The 19019-nt window shown below is 36.7% G+C and overlaps 1 pseudogene across 1 annotated transcript; it reads left to right on the forward strand.

The window, feature by feature from the left end:
• The first annotated feature begins 7072 nt into the window (after positions 1-7072).
• On the forward strand, positions 7073-7922 carry LOC308431146 (olfactory receptor 8B8-like; annotated as a pseudogene). The gene has a single exon. The product of its transcript is annotated as an olfactory receptor 8B8-like (transcript).
• The last annotated feature ends 11097 nt before the right edge of the window (positions 7923-19019 follow it).

Here is a 19019-nt window from a genome sequence, read left to right on the forward strand (position 1 = left end):
ACTGGCTAAAGCATTTGGGAAAGTGAGTCATGGACTTCAGCTGGGCAAAGAATGGAGTTGGTAGCAGAGGTACAGTTGAGCCAATCCTAAACGTATGAGAGCATGACAACTGGCTCAGCCCACAGCCAGCTACAGCACTTGAGAAAGTGGTTCTTCATGCTTCTTCTGGGCAGGAATTATAGCTGGCTCTGGATGCCTGGATGCAGTCCGGCAGGCTCCATGTCCATGGGAGGAAATCTGTCCCTGCCTCCAGGATGTGGCAACACCAGGGAGGGCTAATCAGAGTTATGCTGGAGAGATCCTTCTGGTGGAATGGTGGTTGGCAAGGCTGACCAGCTCAGTTGCCATACATGACCAGATTCAGGAATTTGAGTTGGCCAACTTTAAAAGCGACACCGTCTGTGAAGTGTTGGAACATGTAAAAGGGCTAATTTTGCTGATCCAAAGCTGCAGGATCTCCATGACACAGAGCAACAACAGGAGAACTGGAAGGAGGCCTAGTGAAGATCCAATGTTGATGGTATGACTAAAGCCAGACTCAATGCAATAAACATTTGTAAGTAAAGATGTGTGGAGAAAGGCAAATATTCTGGGGCACATAGTGGCGCAGTATAACTTCCACAATCAAAAATTTTCACAACCAAAAATTTAAAATCTAGACAATGTTTTGCATAGACTAAAATGGCAGAGATCTGTGTCATTCTAGACAAAGGATAATAAAGGTTTGACAAACTGGTGAATATCTCAGGATTCCATGAGATAAAAGAGAAGTTAGGAAGGTAGAGAAGAATATGAGATAGCTAAAGAAGTATAGCTATATTTCTGAGCACCAACCCCCCCCCCCCAAAAAAAAAAACAAAAAAGAAAACCAGAGATATTCCTATCTTATGATGAACCAGGACAATGGCCAAATCAGTTTGGTCAAAGAGCTAAATAATGTCACTTTTTCCGAAGATCTATTCAGGCTAACAGGCACTGACTTAAGAATATATGTTGGGCCTCTTTGTCTTTCCTAATTTGTTAAAATTTAGCTATTTATAAACTGTATAATACTCTGATATTCTTCAGTGAGGTAGCATGAAAAATATCAAAAAATAAGTTTCTCAGTGTCTCTATGGTCTACAGAGGAATTTTAATCCAGCAACAAGGCTGCTTTGGCAAGGTTTCACATTCAAAGACCTTCTAGGTCTGAGTGATCTGGCTTGAATGACACTCCTTTAATCCCTTTGAATGGAATGCAGACACACCCTTAGTACAAACAATGAAGGTAATCTTAACTTTCAGAAAGAAGTAGCCTTGTTTGAAAATGAGGTATAATTGAGAAACAGACAAATTGATGAATCAGAGAAAGATTTGACAGGGTGAGTCATAGATAGGATGTGCCCAACTCTCACAAGAACAACAGAAGAAAGAGAGATGACTGAAGAGAGCAAAGCGGAGCAAGAGATAGATAGGTAGATTGATAGGTAGGTAGGTAGGTAGGTAGGTAGATAGACAGATATGTAGGTAGGTAGGTAGGTAGATAGGTAGATAGACAGATAGATAGATAGATAGATAGATAGATAGATAGATAGATAGATAGATAGATAGATAGATACTAGAGAGGAAGAGGGTGGAAGTTTTACTTAAAATGTTTGATGAAAGAATAAGCTAGATATGGGAAGAAAGAATATGTCAGAAAATCATAAGTAAACAGAAGATTAGAACATATTGACAAAATTGGTATGAGGCTACCAAGAGCAATTTCAACATATGTTAAGAGAAGCTATACTGAATTAAGCAACTTGAAAGAAAGAATATACATTGTATTCAAATAGCTTGGTTCACCTCTCATCTCATTCCTTCAACTGAGTAAATAAAAGATTTTCTTCCATTGCATTTATGATTTGAAGTTCTATTTTGGTAATAATAGTGTTTCAATTCAATAATTGTGACTTTTAAGGCTCAAACTTAAGATAAAAAAACCCACTGAAATTCTAACCTATTAACATATATACAATTATAATTAAGACATACAAGTTAATAGATATTTACCTCATACATAATCAAATTATTTAATGTGATCAAAACAAGGCTTTTTAATATAATAAATACAAATACAATTCATGTTTTTGGGGCAAGCTTTATTTAGGCTTCTACATATGTTATCAGGGTTAAGTCTGAAAGAAGTACTAAAAGCAAATAAAGTTTATTTAAAATCATCAATAATGCATATATGGATCTCGAAATTCTTCAGCGATCTGTTGGCCTTTGTTCTGGAGGCCTCACATGGTGTTTCCAGGCCAGCTAGGTGCGTGGGTTCAGGTGAAGTGGAGAGAGACTTGAGCAGGGAAGGGACACTGGTTCTGCCTCCTCTGCTGTTGTTGCTCCTCTGCCTCTGTCTCCTGAGCTTCCATAGAATGTGGACCTGGCTAAGCCAGTGGGACACTCCAGTGGGGAGTGCAGGGGTGTTTCTGGCAGCAAATCTGGGAGAACAGATCTCTTCCCAAGTGCTGGTGTTACAGCTCTTATGACAGAAGCTCCCAGATGATGGAGTGGTTTCCTCAAGTTTAAATATTTCTGGATAGGCTTCTTACATACAGTTATGAGATGGTTCATTCTGGCAACAGGTACTTCCTATTGGCTTGACGTAAGAACTTGAGAATTTCTTATTTACATATTTGGAGGTGTGGTCCTGTTTCTGTCTTAAGCCTACAATGACTTAACAAAATTCTTAAGAAAATGGATACATCTAGAGAATATCATCCTGAGTGAGGTAACCCAGTCACAAAAGAACAGACATAATATGCAGTCACTGATAATGGGATGCTAACCCCAGAAAGCTCTGAACACCAAAGAAACAACTCACAGACTGTGTGAAGTTCAAGAAAAAAAAGAATATATTTTAATTAAAATAGAACTGTATCACATCCCCCTTTCCTCCCTACAGCCCCTCCCAGTTTCTCTCCTATCTTCTCAAATTAATAGCCTCTTTTCCTATATTATTGTTACATATATACATATGTGAATGTGCCCACAAATACTTAATTACAACTTTAAAAAATGTATTCGTATACTTTTATTCAAAAATGCTGAAAATTTGTACATTTATCTTTGTTTTTTAAAATAAAGTTTTTCAATTAAAAAAAACCTATGTGGTCATATTCTCACCTGTGGGGTAGGAACTTGGGGCATGAATGACTCAAGCCTCTCTATAGGGGGCTGTGAGGGGCTGTAGCTGTGTGAAAGGGGCCTGATCTCCCTCTAGGAAGTTGCCTGCTATACCTTAGGGCCCTCAGGGTTTCAACTTATCTCCACCATGAATCAGGGTACCTTTCACAGCCCAGTGCCTCACATATGGCAATTAATTACTAATTAATTGTTTAATTATTGAAAGGATTCCTGTAATAGACAAACATGGCAGCTCCTAATGGCAGCTGTACAGTCTCTTAGAAAATGACTTTGCCTGGACTGTGATAATATTACCTACTGGAGAAAAGAGCCCCATGCCTAAATAATCACTGGGATACCATCTAAATAGTGGGGAACTGCATACATGATTGCCCCGTTTGGCCTCACTAAGGTGGTACAGTCTCTCAAGTCCCCAATACAGAGGAAAAACTGGTCAAAGGAATACAAATTGGAAAGGAAGATGCCTAAATATCAAGTTTTTCAGACTATATGATAGTATAATTAAATGACCCCAAAAATTCTACCAGGGAACTCCTAAACCTGATAAACAACTTCATTCAGTATACTGGCTAAATAGAAAATTAGCTCAAATAAATCATTAGCTTTCTTCTACTCAAAGGATAAACAGGCTTGGAAAGAAATTAGAGAAACTATATCCTTCATAATAGTCACAAACAATATAAAATAACTTGGTTTGACTTTAACCAAGGAAGTGAAAGATCTGTATGACAAGAACTTCAAGTCTCTAAAGAAAGAAATCAAAGAAGACTTCAGAAGTTGAAAAGATCGCTCATGCACATGGATTGACAGGATTAATATAGTAAAAATGGTCATTTTTGCCAAAGGCAATCTACAGATTCAACACAATCCTCATCCAAATTCCAACTCAATTTTTCATAGAGGTGGAAAGAGCAATTTGCATATTAGTTTGCAATAACAAAAAGCCCAGGATAGCAAAAACTATTCTCAAAAATAAAGGAACTTCTGGGAAAATTTGCCTTTCCTGAACTCAAGCTGTATTATAGAGCAATAGTGATAAAATATGTATAGTATTGGTACAGGGACAGGAAGACAGATCAGTGAAATAGAATTGAAGACCCAGAAATGAAGCAACACACTTATAGCTCATTTGGTCTTTCAAAGGAGCTAAAATCATCCAGTCAAAAAAAAAAAAAAAAAAAAAAAAGCATTTTCAACTGATGGTGCTAGTCCAACTGGTGGTTAGCCTGTAGAAGGATGCAAATCAATCTATTTTTATCACTCTGTACAAAGCTCAAGTCTAAGTGGTTCAAGGACCTCCATCTAAAGCCAGATACATTCAAACTAATGGAAGAGAAAGTGGGGAAGAGCCTTGAACACATAGGTACAGAGGAAATTCTCCTGAACAGAACACCAATGACATCAAGAACACAAAACAGATCAAGAATCAACAAATAGATTGCAAATTTGTTGCAAATAATCTGTGAGGCAAAGAACATTGTCATTAGGACAAAGCAGCAATTAACAAATTGGACAAAAATCTTTACCAATTCTACATCTGATAGAGGGCTAATATCCAACATATACAAAGAAGTCAAAAAGTTAGACTCCAGAGAATTAAATAACCCTACTTAAAAATTGGGGACATAGCTAAACAAAGAGTTCTCAACTGAAGAATATCAAATGGCTAAGAAGCACCTAAAGAAATGTTCAACATTTTTAGTTATCAGTTAAATGCAAATCAAAACAACCCTGAGAATCCCCCTCACACGGGTAAGAACGGCTAAGATCAAAAACTCAGCTGACAGCCGATGCTGGTAAAAATGTGGAGAAAGTGGAACACTCTTCCATTGTTAGTGGTATTTTAAGCTAGTAAGACCACTCTAGAAATCAATCTGGTGTTTCCTCAGAAAATTGTATATAGCATCACCTGAGGACCCAGCTCTACTGGGTATAGGACTCCTGGTCATATACCCAAAAGATGCTCAAACATCTAACAGGGACACATGCCTCACTATGTTCATAGCAGCCTTGTTTGTCATAGCCAGAAGCTAGAAAGAACCCAAATGCCCTTCAACAGAGAAATGGATATAGAAAATGTGGTACATTTACACAATGGAGTACTACTCAGGTATTAAAAACAATGACTTCACCAAATTCTTAGGCAAATGAATGGAACTAGAAAATATCACCCAGAGAGACTTAACCCAATCACAAAAGAACACACATGATATGCACTCACTGATATGTAGATATTAACCCCAAAGCTCAGAATACCCAAGATACAATCCAAAGACCACATGAAGCTTAAGAAGTTGGAAGACAAAAGAGTAGATGCTTCGTACCTTCTTATAGAGGGAACAAAATATTCACAGGAGAAAATACAGAGACAAAGAATGGAGCAGATACTGAAGAAAATGCCATTCAGAAACTGCTCCACCTGGGGATCCATCCTACATACAGTCACTAAACCCAGACAATGTTGTTGATGCCAAGAAGTTCATGATGCCAGTTGCCTGATATATCTGTCTCCTGAGAGGCTCTGACAGAACCTGAGAAATACAAAGCTGGATGGTCTCAACAAACCATTGGACTGAGAACCTGGTCCCCAATAGAAGAGGTAGATAAAGTACTAAAGGAGCTGAAGGGGTTTTCAACCCCATGGGAAAAACAACAATATCAACCAGTCAGACCTCCCAGTGCTCACTGAGACTAAATCACCAACCAAAGAGTACACATAGAGAGATCCATGGATCCAGCAGCATCTGTAGCAGAGAATGGCTTTATCAGGCATCAATGAGAAAATAGGTTTTTGGCCCTCTGAAGGCTCAATACCCCAGTGTAGGAGAATGCCAGGTTAGGAAGATGGGAGGGAGGGGGTAGGTATGGGAACACTCTCATAGAGAGAGGGGGAGGAGGACAGGTTATGAGGATTCCAGAGGGGAAACTTGAAAAGGAGATAACATTTGAAATGTCAGTAAAGATTATATCCATAAAAAGGAAGAAAATGCAATAAAACTAAAAAATGTCAAACTAAGAAACAAAAGAAAATCATATATCTCTAAATGAGTGAAAGTCATTACTATTGAACTAATTTGTACATACCATAACAACAAAACCCAATCTCTTGGGAAAATAGTTGGAAAACATAAGCCTTTCAATTTTTAATCAGGTCCCTGAGATTACAATTTCAAAACCTCTCTTGGGTCATTACCATATTGCTCTTGTGACACCTATAGATGCTATTCAGCAGCCACTATTATAAAGACAGCATTATAGAAAAAACCACCACCAAAAATCATGATTCAGAACTCATGTTTCCTCAGAATCTGGAAGAACGAGGGCTCTGGATTTTTTAATCCAAAATTAATTTCTTTCATCTTCCAAAAGTTAAACCAGGTAAAAAGAGTTTTCTTTTTCTGTAATTCACCTTTATAACTCATCCATGCCATTTATATTTGCCCTCCTGTGAGAGAACAGAAGAATCTGTAAAAACACTTTTCATTTCTCAAAGTACAAAGGTATGTATTGAACTGGATAGATGCATGATTTTCTTAACCCTCATTACAACTGAGCAGCACGGTGAGACTTTGATGTGCCTTGCCTCTTCTTTTTGATTTTACCACTGAGCCTGAAGTGGGAGATGGATGTCAAGGTAGAAGTAGAACTGGGATGCTACAGAAGTGGTAATGGTCAATACTTCTCTGAGTATTAATCCCAAGAAATGGTTTCAGTATATTTATGGTTATTTCTTTACTATAACTCTCACAAAACGTAGTAAACAAGGCACCGGCAATTGTGAGCTTTAATTTATCCTTTTTCTGGTACTTATTCTCATATTAATATGGTAGGTTGAAGGGTACTGGGATTTCATTTTAATGTTATAATTACTGCTGTTCTTACAGATGTGACCTGAGGAAGAATGGCTTTAGAAAATGACTCTTCAGTGACAGAATTTATTCTCCTGGGCTTGACACAGCAACCAGAACTTCAACTGCCTCTGTTCTTTATATTCTTGGGATTCTACATGGTCTTCATAGTGGGGAACCTGGGCTTGATTGTTCTGATTGTTTTGAATCCTCACCTGCACACCCCCATGTACTACTTCCTCTTCAACCTTTCCTTCACAGATTTCTGCTACTCCTCTGTCATAATCCCCAGAATGCTGGTGGGGTTTGTGAAGAAGAACATCATCTCCTATGCTGAGTGCTTGACTCAGCTTTTTTTCTTTGCTTTCTTTGTTATTGATGAATGCTACATTTTGACAGCGATGGCCTATGACAGATATGCTGCCATCTGTAAGCCCCTGCTTTACCAGGTCACCATGTCCCATCAGGTCTGCCTCTTGATGACGATGGGTGTATATGTGATGGGTTTTGTGGGTGCCATGGCTCACATAGTTTGTATGCTGAGGCTCAACTTCTGTGATGGTAACATCATCAATAACTATGTATGTGATGTACATCCTCTCCTGAAACTCTCCTGCACAAGCACCTCCATCAATGAACTGGTACTTTTCATTGTTGTGGGTGTCAATATAGCAGTGCCTAGCCTGACTCTCTTTTTTTCTTATACTTTAATCCTATCCAACATCCTCAGCATCCATTCTGCAGAAGGTAGGTCAAAAGCTTTCAGTACCTGTGGCTCCCATGTCATAGCTGTTTCTCTTTTTTTTGGAGCTGCAGCGTTCATGTATCTTAAGCCTTCTAGTGCATCTGTGGATGAAGATAAAGTTTCTACCATCTTTTATACTATTGTGGGCCCAATGCTGAATCCTTTTATCTACAGTATAAGGAATAATGATGTCCACATGGCATTGAGAAAAACTTTGAAGAAAACGATATTTGCCTAAGTAAAATGTGTATTGTTGAAGAAGTAAATATTAGGACATATAATGTTTACAACTAGGAGCAGAATGGAGACATATATCATTGTCAGACATTTGATAACATTCATGAGGCCCTAGATTTGACCAATAATAGTCTTGAAAAATATTAGTGCCTAGAACAGCAAAAGTAACCTATATCCAGAATAAAATAAAAACATATGAAGAATAAATGTGGAATTAAAATTATTTAACAATATGCAAAATTAAGTGTATTAGGGAGGAAATTTCAATGAAAATGAAGGGTAAGTAATCCATCTTCTTTTAGGGTAATGAGAAGAATTTATTATGTAATTTTTCAAAATTATATGTAATTCTGTTTTTTAATATTGGAAACACAATAGTAACGTGCGGGCTGCAGTCTGCCTGTATAGTACATTCTAGCCTTAGACGTCATGAGAATGAAAGCACACAATACTGGATGATGTGATGGTCTGCATTAGAAAGATCAAGATATTTTTAAACTTTTTTTTCTATTTTTCCGGTTTATGTTGGAGCGTTTATGTTTAGACTTTTTTGCATGCTAGAAAAGTGTTTTACCATTGAGCCGCATCTTAAGCCCAAGTATGGGAAGTTTGGTTAGAATACATCTAGAAATCTTATATTGCTTTGTCACTGAGATACTGATTTCTGTAGTCTTAAAGACAACATCTTATTTATTTCATCAATTCTGTTATGTGTAGGTTAGTTGATTTTAAAAAGTTCCTTTGTCTCTTCAAAGGCCTAAGGACAGATCGAGAACGGTCTTTATGATCTGATCTGTTTTCTATAGTCCTAAAGCAATCTGGTAAAGAGGAGTCTATTGTGATTCCAATGCTCTCAGACTGAAAATGAAAAAAAAAAATAGTTAATTGATGGTAAAGGGAACCTTTATTAGATATTTTCTTCATGTAGTTGAAGGTGGGTATGTGAATCTATGTTTGTGCTATGTCTCCATTTGGAACAATTTAAATAAGCAAGTTTACTAGTTATTGGTAGAAGAAATTTGTTTTTTTCACTCAAGCTATCATATAATATAATTGGCACTCTGTGCTTTCTGTTTAAAATTTCACTTTCATTCTGTCCTAGAGTTGAACATACAGTGAGTGATGCAGTTTATTGAAGTAGAAAATATAAGCAGAGCATGTATCTTATTTTAGGAAGGGGAGCATCATCATAGAATCAGAGGGAAGAAACGTGGGAGTGGGAGATGGGGGAACAGAAAAGGGGAAAACATTTAAAATGTAAATACATAAACTATCCAATAAGAAAGATGGATTTTATTAAAAATCAAATATAAATTGAAGGTTTACCTTATTTTAGCCATAAAGATACCTAGACTTTAGTCAAACATTAAAAATCTAGTTTAGAAGAAGGCTGAAGATACTTATGATATTAGAAGGCTATGGGATAGTAATGTAGTGAAAAACATTAATTTTTGTTTCTGTGAATTTGTTTGAAAAGTGTGATACACAAATTTTTGGAAGAATGTAACTGTACTTAATATAACTGCATTATGTTCTTGTGCTGGCTGTTACAAAGGGCTCTTTTTAAGGTAGTAGCAGGTGACTTATCTGAAGATAGGGTTGCCGTCAGAGTACATTGGCAGAGAAAGGAGTCCAGCAGAGAAAAGAAGCTTCAGGTTCTCAATGAGGAAGAAGAATGGTTTTGGGAAATAGATGAATGTTATGGGAGAAGGCTAATCCAAAGCCAAAGAATATGCATTAGGGTGTTAAAAATATTTAATATGAGGTTGAACTGAAGCATTGCAAAGGAAAATGATATAAATAAACACAATAAAATTCTTGGTGATATCAAATAAACAAAAGAAAGCCTTTTCTTTCTTCTTTCTTCTGAAGCCCAGTCTATGCTCTTTCATATAATCTAGTTTTCATTAATAGCTTGCAGTAAAATATATAAAACAACAAATGTTAAATACTAAATCTTTTCATGTTCAGTGGAAGGGATAGTGCTTCTCGTCCTTGGTGATCCAGGGTTGCTAAGTAATACCTATTGCTGTTTTAGCTGACTCTGAGCAAACATTGACCCAATTCTTCTCATTGGCAGCTAATTCACAAACAGTTATGGTGCACGTCAAACACATACCTTGGTATACAGTAAATAAATAATACACATTTAAAATTGTATATACTAACACATTATAGGTAAATAAACATGCTCTTTATTTCACATACTTTTTTTTGCTCAATATTTCCTTGATAATCAACAGCCTTTTCACTTCGTATTTATATCTTCCTTTCCTTGAGAAAGATTCTGTTGTGTAGCTCAGGGTATCAGTGAAATTATGAGCCTTTTGATTTTGTCTCTTGAGTACTGAGATTATACGCATGCACCACTAGTCTATGCTTTACTTTATGATGACCTGCTGGTAGATCCAACATGGCTGCCACTGCTGGTATCTGTTTAAGCAACTGATCATAGTTTCTGCAATCACTGTTACTACATTTGGTTAAGGGTGAATTTGTGTTAATGCTTACTTCAAGTTAACTCAGCTGTTTAAGATTCATACATATCCATACAAATATATTTGTTGTTTCAATTGTAAGACTAGTTCAGTTTTCAATATGGCATGCAAATATAGTTTGTCTCAGTTAAAACATATGAATTAGCATATGGAAAAATAGTAAATATTCAAAAAGGAAACATACCTTTTATATTATTGGGAATGGATGTAATATATTCCCATGCTACTCAAGCACCAGTACTCATGAGTTTGTTTTGAAGATATTTTACTGGAGAAATAGTACCATTCTTATATATTTATTTACTTGTTCATTTAATAGAAAGCAATTATATCCAGGAAATAAAGGTAACCAGAATTTATACAATCTAGGTCATTATGTCTGAGACTCCTGTACAAGCTGGTGAATCTATTTAAAGCCTCCTTTCTGAAGACAGTATTGATTGTTGAGTCATCTGTGAAATAGAAGTGTTTATGTAGATGAAATTTGATCCTTTTAGTACAGTTCTAAGCAGTATGTGATGTCATGCCAGTATAGGATAACAGCTTTCTTTGTCTCTTAGTGACATGAAACAGAAGATCAGTTCTTACTAATCTTGATATTGCTATCTTAGTACAGTTCCACACTGTCTTCACTTTCTTTGCAGATTAGTGGTTATCATGAAGGTGGGTCCCTGTAGGAGATTTTACTGGTTTTTATTCCCAAATACAAACTCTTAATGATGTTAATAGTTTAAGATGCATATAAACAAACTTTCAATGTTAAGATGAGGTACCCAATCTGATTGGCATCCTTATAAAAAGATGGAGACTGTTATAGATCAGGAATGAATATTCACATAGAAAGGGCCTGGTGAGAACACAGCAAAAGCACAGGCATCTGTAAACCAAACAGAACACCAGTTGATGATGGACTTTTAGCTTCCGGAGCTTTAAAAAATCATCTCTAGCAATTAGAAAGGAAAAAGAGATCAAGGGGATACAAATCTGAAAGGAAGAAGTAAAAACATCACTCTTTGCAGATGACATGATGGTATACTTAAGTGACCCCAAAAATTCCACAAGAGAACTCCTACAGCTGATAAACAAGTTCAGCAAAGTGGCCGGATACAAAATTAACTCAAACAAATCAGTAGCCTTCCTATATTCAAAGGACAAACATGTGAAGAAAGAAATTAGGGAAAAGATACCTTTCACAATAGTCACAAAAATATGAAATACCTTGGTGTGACTCTAAATAAGCAAGTGAAGGACCTGTATGACAAGAACTTCAAACCTCTAAAGAAGGAAATCGAGGAAGATCTCAGAAAATGGAAAGATCTCTCATGCTCATGGATTGAAAGGGTTAACATTTTAAAAATGGCCATTCTACCAAAAGCAATCTACAGATTCAATGCAATCCCCATCAAAATTCCAACCCAGTTCTTCATGGAATTGGAAAGATCAATGTGCAATTTCATATGGAATAACAAAAGACCTAGAATAGCGAAATCCATCCTCAACAAGAAAACATCTGCGGGAATCACTATCCCTGACCTCAAGCTATATTACAAGGCAATTGTGCTGAAAACTGCATGGTACTGGTACAGAAATAGGCATGTGGATCAATGGAATAGAATAGAAGATCCAGAAATGAGCCCTCACGTATATGGTCACCTGATTTTTGACAAAGGAGCCGTAAACATTCAATGGAAAAAGGACAGCCTATTCAACAAATGGTGCTGGTCCAACTGGCACTCAGCATGCAAAAGAATGAAAATAGACCCTTTCTTATCTCCTTGTACAAAGCTCAAGTGCAAGTGGATCAAAGATCTCCACATTAAACCAGATACACTGAAACTATTAGATGAGAAAGTAGGGAAAACCTTAGGACACATAGGCACAGGAGAAAATTTCCTGAACAAAACACCAATGGCTCAAGCTCTAAGGTCAAAAATTAACAAATGGGACTTAATGAGATCGCAAAGTTTCTTTAAGGCTAAGGACATTGTCAAGAAAACAAAACAGCAGGCAACAGAATGGGAAAAGATCTTTAACAACTCTACATCAGATAGAGGCCTAATATCCAAGGTATACAAAGAACTCAAAAAGCTAGACACCAGAGAATCAAACAACCCTATTAAAAAATGGGGTACAGAACTAAACAAAACGTTCTCAATTGAGGAATATCGAATGGCTTTGAAACACTTGAGGAAGTGCTCAACATCCTTAGCCATCAGAAAAATGCAAATCAAAACAACCCTGAGATTCCACCTCACACCAGTCAGATTGGCCAAGATTCAAAACTCAGATGACAACAGATGCTGGCGAGGAAGTGGAGAAAGAGGAACACTTCTCCACTGTTGGTGGGGTTGTAAACTGATACAACCACTCTGGAAATCAGTCTAGCGATTCCTCAGAAAATTGGACATAGTACTACCTGAAGATCCAGCTATTCCACTTCTGGGCATATACCCCAGAGACACTGCAATATACAACAAAGATACATGCACCACAATGTTCATAGCAGCTCTATTTATAATAGCCAGAAGCTGGAAAGAACCCAGATGTCCTTCAGTAGATGAATGGATACAAAATTGTGGTATATTTACACAATGGAGTACTACTCAGCCATCAGAAACAATGACTTAACCAAATTCTTAAGAAAATGGTTGCATCTAGAGAATATCATCCTGAGTGAGATAACCAAGTCACAAAAGAACAGACATAATATGCAGTCACTGATAGTCGGATGCTAACCCCAGAGGCTCGGACTGCCCCTGAAACAACTCACAGACTGTGTGAAGTTCAAGAAAAAAAGAAAACAAAATAAAACAACAAGAACAAAAAAAAAAAAAAAAAAACCCGTCATTCTCAATCCTTACACACCAAGAAAACGTTGACTAATTCCAGGTTACCTTCTGTTTTTACATGTACTTTTTTCTCATTGTAACTAGTAAGACCTTAATGCAGAGTATCAAACCTTAAAAAAAAAAAAAAAAAAAAGAAAGAAAAAAAAAGCCAAGGGCTGACACAATTGTATTTGTATACATTTATGCAAAATGTTTAATTTTTTTCTTTTATCTTTGTTTTTTTAAGTAAAGTTTTTTAAAAAAGAAAATATATTGCAATTAAATATAGATGATGTGTTTGCATCACTGAATTACTAAATGCCACTGAAGTGGACATTTTAAAGTAGTTAATTTTATGTTTTATGAACTTTACCTCTAAACAGAAATGGACAATTTTGGTGATTGTCCACATTTTACTGACCTCTGATCTATTTGATACTTCTGTACCTTCAATTTCCATTTCTAAGGTTTCTCTGTCTCTAATATCATGAGTGCTACTACAGAATATGTCTAAATTTGCTGGAAAAAGCATATAGCTATAGTGTAACCCAACTACCAAGAGCTGCTAAAACAGAATGTTTCTATCAGGGTTTTGTCAGCACATCATCATCATGATAATGGATCGTCATCATCAACAACAATAACAATAACAACAACGTGATTATTTTGAAGCAGAGTGTCACTACAGAGTCCTTGTTGCCCTAGAACCTCACTATATAGTCCAGTCTGGTCTCGAATTCATAGAGTTCCATCTGTCTGCCTCCGGAGTATTGGGATTAAAGGGGTTTAACACCATACAAAATAGAAGAATGTTTGTAGAAGCAGACTTGCTAAGATATAATACACACATGCATCCATACGCACACACACACATACTATACAATCGACCTGTTTAAGTGACATTATTTACTTTTTTAAAAAAATCATATTTCATGACTGGCCTAAGTATTACTATATTTAATTTTAGATCATTTTGGTTGTTTCTATATTATAGCCAGTATAATAATACACCTGGGGTGTTGGAAAATGGTTCAGTGGCAGGACCTAGATTTGGATGCCCAGAACCCAAGGAAAAGAGCCAAGTTCTGTGGTACATGCTTATAGCCGTAGCACTGAAGAGGCAATGGTGGGAAGGTTCCTGGGGCTCACTGTCCATTCTACAAGTCAAGCTGAAGAAGCAACCCTCAGACAGATGAAAGAGCTTTTCTCATAAAACAAGGTAAATATTTCCTGAAAATCAAAACTCATTTTATTAAACTTTGGCCTCCATGTGCCTAACTACAAAAATGTGTTCATATACAAATATCTATACACAAAAATTAAAATTTACCTATGAACATTTATGTACGGATATTTGTGTGGACATATGTAATTATTTCTCTTATATCTGCACCTAGGGGTATAATTGCTGAATTATACAGCAAGTCTGTGTTTAACCTATTATTATCTGGTCAGCAGAAATTTGTGAAAGTTCTCATTTTCTTTCAGCCTTACCAGCACACATTATTATCTATATGATAATAAAGATTTATTTGATGTACCACCTATCTTTTCTTTTACATGTTGTCTACCACTGCTTTTGCAATACAGTTTGGTGGTTACAACAAATATGTTATATTCCACTATAAATCACAAAGTCCCCACTAGTTACCTGTGGGACTTTTGTTTTACTAACTTGACTTTTAACTTAAAAGGTTGCCAGCTGCTCTTATAAAAAAAATCATCTCTACTTGTTCAAGCCATCCAGTCTGTTTCAGCTTATGATGACTTTTTATGGTAGATTTAAGCAAGATACAAAGTGATAAAAATACAATTTTCAACCTTTGTGTGTCACTTGTTAAACACAGGACTTCTACGCTATGAATTGCTTCATCATTACACTATATACAGCCATTTTTCTTTACTTTTGTATTTGGAAGGTCTTGAATTCAGTATCCAAAGTTGCTAATATTATAGGAATGTAACACAAGGCCCAGCTACACTATATACTTAATAGCCTACAGTGAGAAAGATAAAAACAAAAACAAACAAAGATAATGCCATTTGTGGTGACACATATTATCTTACACATAGGAGTCGAAGGCATGAAAACAGCCAGTTCAAGTCAAGTCACTTTTTTTCTTCCTGAACCCCACAGTGAATTCTAAGTCAGTATGTGATGCATAAGGAGTCTATGTCTTCAAGACAAACAAACCACTATCAATTAACCAACCAGCTCAAGAACCAACCAATCAACCACTCACCCAACCAATTAATAAACCAAGCACACAATTGAGAAAACAAAACAAAACAAAATGTAAAAAGAAAAGGTGAACTAAAAACTCTCAAGCTTTGGAAAGATAAAATTTTATGTGAAAACAGTACTTTTTAGTTGATTAGTAATAATTGTACATATTTTAGTGGCAATGCCTTCTAAAGTGACTTGTATTGTTCATCCAAAAGGCAAGTTGTGGGACTATGACTGTAAGAACAAGGGAGATAACCATTTGTATAGAGAACACAAATATAGGCTCCCAAAGAATCAAAACATTGATTCCAAAATGGCATCTGCACACTGAGTTTATGAAGAAGAAAGAGACAAAAGAGGAGGAGAAAGAAGAGGAGAAGGAGGAGGAGGTGTAGGAAGAGGAGGAGGAGGAGGAGGAGGAGGAGGAGGAGGAGGAGGAGGAGGAGGAGGAGGAAGTGGTGGTAGTGGTGATGGAAGACAAGAAAAAGAAGCAGAAGAAAAAGAAGATGAAGAAGGAAGATGAGGAGGTAGTGGCAGCCTTGGAAGTAGAAAAAAGAAACAGAAGCAGCAGCAGCAGAAAGCTCTTAGCAAGTACACTGTTCCTTTACCACCCTCCACAACCACTGATAACTGATCAGCACTGGATGCTGATCTATTATTTACCATTTGTTCTGCCTATGCCAGGTGTAATAGTCTATGCCAGAATAATTTTGGTGACTAATGCTTTGTAGATAAAGAATGATCACATCCTTCTGAGATTTTAACTCATATTTTCTTAATGTATATTCTATTGATCAAATCTAAATTCTTAGTATTTTCTTACTCCTGCTCATATATCATTTCTTGAAGAGAAATGCAAGCAGAATTGCAAGCTGGTACAACCACTCTGGAAATCAGTCCAGCAGTTCCTCAGAAAATACTATCTGTGGCCCCAGCTACACCATTTGTGGTCATTTGAGAGATGCTCTATGCCCCCCATGAGATGCTCTATGCCACCCAAGAGATGCTCCAACATATAACAAGGACCCATGCTCTACCATGTTTATAGAGCCTTATTTATAATAGTCACAATGTTAAAAGAACCCAGATATCCTTCAACAGAGGAATGGATACAGAAAATGTGGTAAATTTACACAATAAAGTACTACTTAGCTATTAAAAACAATGATTTTATCACATTCTTAGGCAAATGGATGGAACCAGAAACTGTCAACTTGAGTGAGGTAACCCAGTCACAAAAGAACACAAATGGTATCCTCTCAATGATAAGCAGATACTAGCCCCCAAATCTCTGAATAACCAAGAAACAATTCACAGACCTTGTAAAGCACAAAAATAAAGAAGACTAGAATGTGGATGCCTCAGTCCTTCTTAGAATAAAATCCTCACAGGAGGAAATACAGAGAAATAGAGGGGTCGGGACTGAAAAAAAGATCATCTAGAGACTGCCTCACCTGCGAATCCATCCCATATACATCCACCATAGACAGTCACTATTGCTGATTCCAAAAAGTGCTTACTGGTGGGAGCCTGATATGGATGCCTCCTCAGTGGCTTTGCCAGAGCAATGTTAATATAGATGAGGGTTCTTGCAGCTACCCATCTGACTGAGCACAGGGATCCCAATGGAGGAGCTAGAGAAAGGACTGAACAAGCTGAAACCCCATGGGAAGAACAACATTATCAACCAATCAAATGTTCAAGGGCTCCCAGGGACCAAAACACGTACCAATGAGCACACATGGAGAGACACATGGCTCCAGTTCCATATCTAGCAGAGTATGGCATTATCTGGCATTAATGGGAGGAGAGGCCCTTGGTCCAACAAAGGCTTCTTTTCCCACTGTAGAGAAATGACAAGGTGCTTAGTTGGGAGTGGATGTTTGAGAGTGGAAACATCTTCATGGAAGCAAGGGGAGGGGGATTGAACATGGGAGTAGGGAAGAAGATGATAACATTTGAAATGTAAATACAGAGAATATCCAATAAAAACTTATAAAAACAAGAAAAAATAAAAATAGACCCATATTTGTTACCTTTCACAAAGCTCAAGTCCTAGTAGATCAAGGACCTGAACATAAAACCAGATACACTGAATCTAGAAGAGAAAGTGGGAGAGAGCTTTGAACTCACTGACACAGGAAGAAATTTCCTAAACAAAACTCCCATGGCTCATTCTCTAAGATAAAGAATTGATCAATAGGACCTCTTTAAACTGGAAAGTTTCTGTAAGGCTATATATATATATATATATATATATATATATATATATATATATATATATATATATATATATAATCAATAAGACAAATCAGCAACCTAAAGACTGGAAGGAAAAAAACCTTAACTAACCCCACATCTGACAGAGGGCTAATATTTAAAATATACAAAGAACTTAAGAAGCTAACCACCCCAAAACCAAACAACTCAATCAAAAATGGGGTATAAATCCAAACTGAGAATTCATAACAGAGTAATCTCAAATGGCTTATAACCACCTTAAAAAAACATTTAAAGTTCTTAGTGTTCAGAGAAATACAACTCAAAATGACGCTGAGATTCCACCTTATACCAATCAGAATGGATATTATGAAAATCTCGATGACATGTGTTGGTGAGGATGTGGAGAAAGAGAACACTTCTCCATTTTTGGTGGGATTGCAAACTGGTACAACCACTCTGGAAATCAACTTGGAGGTTCCTCAGGAAGTTGAAAATAGATCTACCTAAAGGCACAGCAATACCACTCTTAGGAATATATCCAAAAGATGCTTCATTATGCCAGAGAGGTATGGGTTCTCCTATGTTCATAGCAGCCCTTTTTGTAATAACTGGAAGCTGGAAACAACCCAGATGTCCCCAAAGAAAAGAATGGATACAGAAAATGTGGCCCAGTTATACAATGGAATACTACTCAGCCATTAAGAATGAGTAATACCGAGTTTTCCAGGCAAGTGGAAGTCCTACCCAGAGCAGTAATACAACAAAAGGAGGTCAAAGGGATTCAAATTGGAAAGGAAAAAGTCAAAATATCACTATTTGCAGATGATATGGATAGTGTATGTAAACGACCCTAAAATTCTGCCAGAGAACTCATAAACCTGATAAAGAAATTTAGCAAAGTGACTGAATATAAAATTAACCCAAATAGTAGTTTTCCTCTACTCAAAAGATAAGCAGGCTTTGAAAGAAATTGTAAAATCAACACACTTCACAATAGTCACAAACAATATAAATTACCTTGGTGTGACCCTAATCAAGCAAGTGAAAGATCTGTATGACAAGAACTTTAAGTCTTTGAAGAAAGAAATTGTAGACGATCTCAGAAGACGGAGAGATCTCCCATGCTCATGAACTGGCAAAATTAATGTAGCGAAAATGGCCATCCTTTCAATAGCAGCAATCTACATATTCAATGCAATCCCCATTAAAATTCCAACTCAATTCTTCATAGATTTAGAAAGC

This window comes from Micromys minutus (genome assembly GCF_963924665.1).
Source record: "Micromys minutus genome assembly, chromosome: 16".
Lineage (NCBI taxonomy): Eukaryota > Metazoa > Chordata > Mammalia > Rodentia > Muridae > Micromys > Micromys minutus.